Raw genomic sequence first — 6,000 nt, forward strand, 5'->3', positions numbered from 1 at the left:
TGGGGAGTGTGTGTGTGGGGAGTGTGTGTGTGTATGTGGGTGGGGAGTGTGTGTGTGGGTGGGTGGGGAGTGCGTGTAGGTGGGGAGTGTGTGTGTGTATGTGTGTGAGGGTGGGGAGTGTGTGTGGGTGGGTGGGGAGTGCGTGTGGGTGGGGAGTGTGTGTGTGTATGTGTGTGAGGGTGGGGAGTGTGTGTGTGGGTGGGTGGGGAGTGTATGTTTATGTGTTTGTGGAGAGTGTTTGTGTGTGTGTGGGGGGAGTGTGTGTGTGTGTGTGTGGCTCAGTGCCAGTGACAGTCAGCAGCCAGAGTCTGTGCGTGTTGCAGTGAGGCCTCGGACAGGAAGCTTTAAAAGAGCAGGAACCGGTCTGAGTGCTTTGTCACAGTGCAATTATGAGGATATGTTGCATGAACTTGGCTTGTATTGTCTGGGGTTTCGAAGGTTGAGGGATGATTTAATCAAGGGTTTAAAGTGAGAAAGGGACTTGCTATAAATTTGACTTGTGGGGCCGGAGGAACAGGAAGGTCCCTCCACCCTCTCTCCGCCAGTAATCCCCCTCCCCTCGTCCCTCCGCCAGTAATCCCCCTCCCTCCCTCCGCGAGTCATCCCCCTCCCTCCCTCCTTCCCTCCACCAGTAATCCCCCTCTCTCCGCCAATAATCCCCCTCCCTCCGCCAGTAATCTCCCTCCCTCCCTCCCTCCGCCAGTAATCCCCCTCCCCCTCCTTCCGCCAGTAATCCCCCTCTCTCCCTCCCTCCGCCAGTAATCCCCCTCCCTCCCTCCCTCCGCCAGTAATCCCCCTCCCTCCCTCCCTCCGCCAGTAATCCCCCTCCCTCCCTCCCTCCACCAGTAATCTCCCTCCCCGCTCCCTCCCTCCGCCAGTAATCTCCCTACCTCCCTCCCTCCGCCAGTAATCCCCCCTCCCTCCCTCCCTCCGTATACCCCCTCCCTCCCTCCCTCCATAAACCCCCTCCCTCCCTCCCTCCGTAAACCCCCTCCCTCCCTCTCTCCGCCAGTAATCCCCCTCCCTACCTTCCTCCTGCCAGTATTCTCCCTCCCTCTGCCAATAAACCCCCTCCCTCCATCCCTCTGCCAGTAATCCCCCTCCCCCCCTACCTCCGGCAGTAATCCCCCTCCCTCCCTCTGCCAGTAAACCCCCTCCCTCCCTCTGCCAGTAAACGCGCTCCCTCCATCCCTCCGCCAGTAATCTCCCTCCCTCCGCCAGTAATCCCCCTCCCTCCCTCCCTCCGCCAGTAATCTCCCTCCCCCCCGCACCGCCAATAATCCCCCTCCCCCATTCCGCCAGTAATCTCCCTCCCTCCCTCTGCCAGTAATCTCCCTCCCTCCGCCAGTAATCCCCCTCCCTCCCTCCCTCTGCCAGTAATCCCCCTCCCCCGCTCCGGCAGTAATCCCCCTCCCCCGCTCCGGCAGTAATCCCCCTCCCCTCCTCCCTCCACCAGTAATCCCCCTCCCTCCCTCCGCCAGTCATCCCCCTCCCTCCCTCCTTCCCTCCACCAGTAATCCCTCTCCCTCCCTCCCTCCGCCAATAATCCCCTCCCTCCCTCCCTCCACCAGTAATCTCCCTCCCCGCTCCCTCCCTCCGCCAGTAATCTCCCTACCTCCCTCCCTCCGCCAGTAATCCCCCCTCTCTCCCTCCCTCCCTCCGTATTCCCCTCCCTCCCTCCCTCCGTAAACCCCCTCCCTCCCTCCCTCCGTAAACCCCCTCTCTCCCACTCTCCGCCAGTAATCCGACTCCCTCCCTTCCTCCTGCCAGTATTCTCCCTCCCTCCGCCAGTAATCACCCTCCCTCCCTCCCTCTGCCAGTAATCCCCCTCCCTCCCTCCCTCCGCCAGTAATCCCGCTCCCTCCCTCCCTCCCTCTTCCAGTAATCCCCCTCCCTCCCCTCCCTCTGTCAGTATTCCCCCTCCCTCCCTCCGCCAGTAATCCCCCTCCCCCCCTCCCTCCCTCCGCCAGTAATCCCACTCCCTTCCTCCCTCCTGCCAGTAATCCCCCTCCCTCCCTCCCTCCCTCTGCCAGTAATCCCCCTCCCTCCCTCCCTCCGCCAGTAATCCCGCTCCCTCCCTCCCTCCCTCTTCCAGTAATCCCCCTCCCTCCCCTCCCTCTGTAAGTATTCCCCCTCCCTCCCTCCGCCAGAAATCCCCCTCCCCCCTTCCTCCCTCCGCCAGTAATCCCGCTCCCTCCCTCACTCCCTCCTGCCAGTAATCACCCTCCCTCCATCCCTCCGCCAGTAATCCCCCTCCCCCTCCCTCCCTCCGCCAGTAATCACCCTACCCCTCCCTCCGCCAGTAATCCCCCTCCCTCCGCCAGTAATCTCCCTCCCTCCCTCCCTCTCTCCGCCAATAATCCCCCCCCTCCCTCCCTCTGCCAATAATCCTTCTCCTTCCCTCCACCAATAATCCCCCTCCCTCCCTCCACCAGTAATCCCGCTCCCTCCCTCTCTCCCTCCGCCAGTAATCCCCCTCCCTCCCTCTGCCACTATTCCCCCTCCCTCCCTCTGCCAGTAATCCCCCTCCCCCCCTCCCTCCCTCCGCCACTAATCCCGCTCCCTCCCTTGCACCGCCAGTAATCTCACTCCCTCCCTCCCTCCGCCAGTAATCCCACTCCCTCCCTCCCTCCCTCCTGTCAGTAATCACCCTCCCTCCATCCCTCCGCCAGTAATCCCGCTCCCCCCTCCCTCCCTCCGCCAGTAATCTCACTCCCCCCTCCCTCCCTCCGCCAGTAATCCCCCTCCCCCTCCCTCCGCCAATAATCTCCCTCCCCCTCCCTCCCTCCGCCAGTAATCCCCCTGCCTACCTCCCTCCACCAGTAATCCCCCTCCCCCTCCCTCCGCCAGTAATCCCTCTCCCTCCTTCCGCCAGTAATCTCCCTCCCTCCATCCGCCAGTAATCTCCCTCCCTCCCTCCCTCCGCCAGTGATTCCCCTCCCTCCCTCCACCAATAATCCCCCTCCCCCCTCCCTCCGCCAGTAATCCCCCTGCCTACCTCCCTACACCAGTAATCCCCCTCCCCCTCCCTCCGCCAGTAATCCCTCTCCCTCCTTCCGCCAGTAATCTCCCTCCCTCCCTCCCTCCGCCAATAATCTCCCTCCCTCACTCCCTCCGCCAGTGATTCCCCTCCCTACCTCCACCAATAATCCCCCTCCCCCCTCCCTCCCTCCGCCAGTAATCCCCCTTCCTCCATCCCTCCACCAGTAATCCCTCTCCCTCCCTCCCTCCGCCAATAATCCCCCTCCCTCCCTCCCTCCCGCCAGTAATCCCCCTCCCCCCCTTTCCCCCCCCCCCACCCTCCGCCAGTAATCCCCCTCCCGCCAGTAATCCCCCTCCCGCCAGTAATCCCCACCCCCCCTCCCGCCTGCCAGCTCACCCTCCCGCCGTGTTTGGGCAGGACAGCGACGGGGCCTGTGCAGAGCAGGCCTGAGAGTTAGAATCTCCCGGGCCTCACGGTGTGAAGGGCCTGATGGTCTGCCGTACGGCCCAGTCCCCAGCTCTCACTACTCCCGCCTCGAGTTAATGTCGAGGGTCAGACGTGAGCAAAGGCCACTGAGACCAGGTACCAGAGGCCCCCGGAACGTTACTGAGGGCCAGTGCCTTTAGCAGGACACTGACGGAACCTCAGCTTATGTATAAATGAGAGGGGATCCCGGCTCTGCCTCTGATGTGGGTTGATGGGTTTGTGCTTTAAGTAAGTGCGTGGGTTGGGGGAGAGGCCTGTTTCCGTGTGGTAATCTGTGTATTTATGTATGTCACTGTGTTTCAGTCGGAGGAAGGAGAGCTGTATTACGCCGATACTCAGTTCCTGCGACAGAAAACCGTGGGCCCGACATTAATAATCAGTGAGGAGACAACCGAATATGCTGCCATCAAACGCCCATAGTGACTGGGAATACATTCTTTAGCACCTACAAGTGGTTTGGTGAAGGACAGTGTTTGTGGCCGGTACCTCCGATCCCACAGGACCTCAACAACAACAACAGCTTTTATTTATATAGCACCTTTAACGTAGTAAAACGTCCCAGGCACTTCCCAGCGCGTGATAAGACAAAACAGATAAATTTGACACTGAGCCACATTAGAAGAAATTGCGGCAGATGACCAAAAGCTGGTTAAAGAGGTAGGTTTTAAGGAGCGTCTTAAAGGAGGAAAGAGTGGTAGAGAGGTGTTCACTGGGGTTTATTGGTATTTCTGCTCAATAATTATTGTCGAATTTCCTCACCAAAGGTGCAGAGCCCTGTCGGACTGAAGTCCCATAGGTCCCGGGGCCCATCCCTCCCTCGCCCCAGGTGACCATTCTTCACACGTGAGCCTTTGGGGCATCATTCTATCCTCACTCACTGCCCACACTTTCTGTCAGGGGTCACTAGGTTGTGGTTAGAAACAGGAATCCTCACCCGCTCCCTGACTCAGCTACACTGAGGTAAATGTATGTGTTTCCACTGGGACCCTGTCTCAGGATAGATAGTGAGACCCACATACACCACTGGGACCCTGTCTCAGGATAGATAGTGAGACCCACGCACACCACTGGGACCCTGTCTCAGGATAGATAGTGAGACCCACATACACCACTGGGACCCTGTCTCAGGATAGATAGTGAGACCCACGCACACCACTGGGACCCTGTCTCAGGATAGATAGAGAGACCCACACACACCACTGGGACCCTGTCTCAGGATAGATAGTGAGACCCACACACACCACTGGGACCCTGTCTCAGGATAGATAGTGAGACCCACACACACCACTGGGACCCTGTCTCAGGATAGTGAGACCCACACACACCACTGGGACCCTGTCTCAGGATAGATAGTGGGACCCACACACACCACTGGGACCCTGTCTCAGGATAGATAGTGAGACCCACACACACCACTGGGACCCTGTCTCAGGATAGATAGTGAGACCCACACACACCACTGGGACCCTGTCTCAGGATAGATAGTGAGACCCACACACACCACTGGGGCCCTGTCTCAGGATAGATAGTGAGACCCACACACACCACTGGGACCCTGTCTCAGGATAGATAGTGGGACCCACACACACCACTGGGACCCTGTCTCAGGATAGATAGTGAGACCCACACACACCACTGGGACCCTGTCTCAGGATAGATAGTGAGACCCACATACACCACTGGGACCCTGTCTCAGGATAGATAGTGAGACCCACATACACCACTGGGACCCTGTCTCAGGATAGATAGTGGGACCCACATACACCACTGGGACCCTGTCTCAGGATAGATAGTGAGACCCACACACACCACTGGGACCCTGTCTCAGGATAGATAGTGAGACCCACACACACCACTGGGACCCTGTCTCAGGATAGATAGTGAGACCCACACACACCACTGGGACCCTGTCTCAGGATAGATAGTGAGACCCACACACACCACTGGGACCCTGTCTCAGGATAGATAGTGGGACCCACACACACCACTGGGACCCTGTCTCAGGATAGATAGTGAGGCCCACACACACCACTGGGACCCTGTCTCAGGATAGTGAGACCCACACACACCACTGGGACCCTGTCTCAGGATAGATAGTGAGAAACACATACACCACTGGGACCCTGTCTCAGGATAGATAGTGAGACCCACATACACCACTGGGACCCTGTCTCAGGATAGAGAGACCCACACACACCACTGGGACCCTGTCTCAGGATAGATAGAGAGACCCACACACACCACTGGGACCCTGTCTCAGGATAGATAGAGAGACCCACACACACCACTGGGACCCTGTCTCAGGATAGATAGTGAGACCCACACACACCACTGGGACCCTGTCTCAGGATAGATAGTGGGACCCACACACACCACTGGGACCCTGTCTCAGGATAGATAGTGAGACCCACACACACCACTGGGACCCTGTCTCAGGATAGATAGTGAGACCCACACACACCACTGGGACCCTGTCTCAGGATAGATAGTGGGACCCACACACACCACTGGGACCCTGTCTCAGGATAGAT

General features: G+C 59.1%; 1 long non-coding RNA gene across 1 annotated transcript in view; it reads left to right on the forward strand.

Moving 5' to 3' along the window:
* LOC139250030 (uncharacterized) overlaps positions 1-4,499 on the forward strand; it is a 39,183-nt gene extending 34,684 nt beyond the window's left edge. Inside the window, exon 4 of the long non-coding RNA XR_011591257.1 lies at positions 3,773-4,499. This is a non-coding gene — a long non-coding RNA (uncharacterized lncRNA). The remainder of the gene's footprint in view (positions 1-3,772) is intronic.
* The last annotated feature ends 1,501 nt before the right edge of the window (positions 4,500-6,000 follow it).

The sequence above is a fragment of the Pristiophorus japonicus genome, unplaced genomic scaffold (genome assembly GCF_044704955.1).
Source record: "Pristiophorus japonicus isolate sPriJap1 unplaced genomic scaffold, sPriJap1.hap1 HAP1_SCAFFOLD_337, whole genome shotgun sequence".
Taxonomy (NCBI): domain Eukaryota; kingdom Metazoa; phylum Chordata; class Chondrichthyes; family Pristiophoridae; genus Pristiophorus; species Pristiophorus japonicus.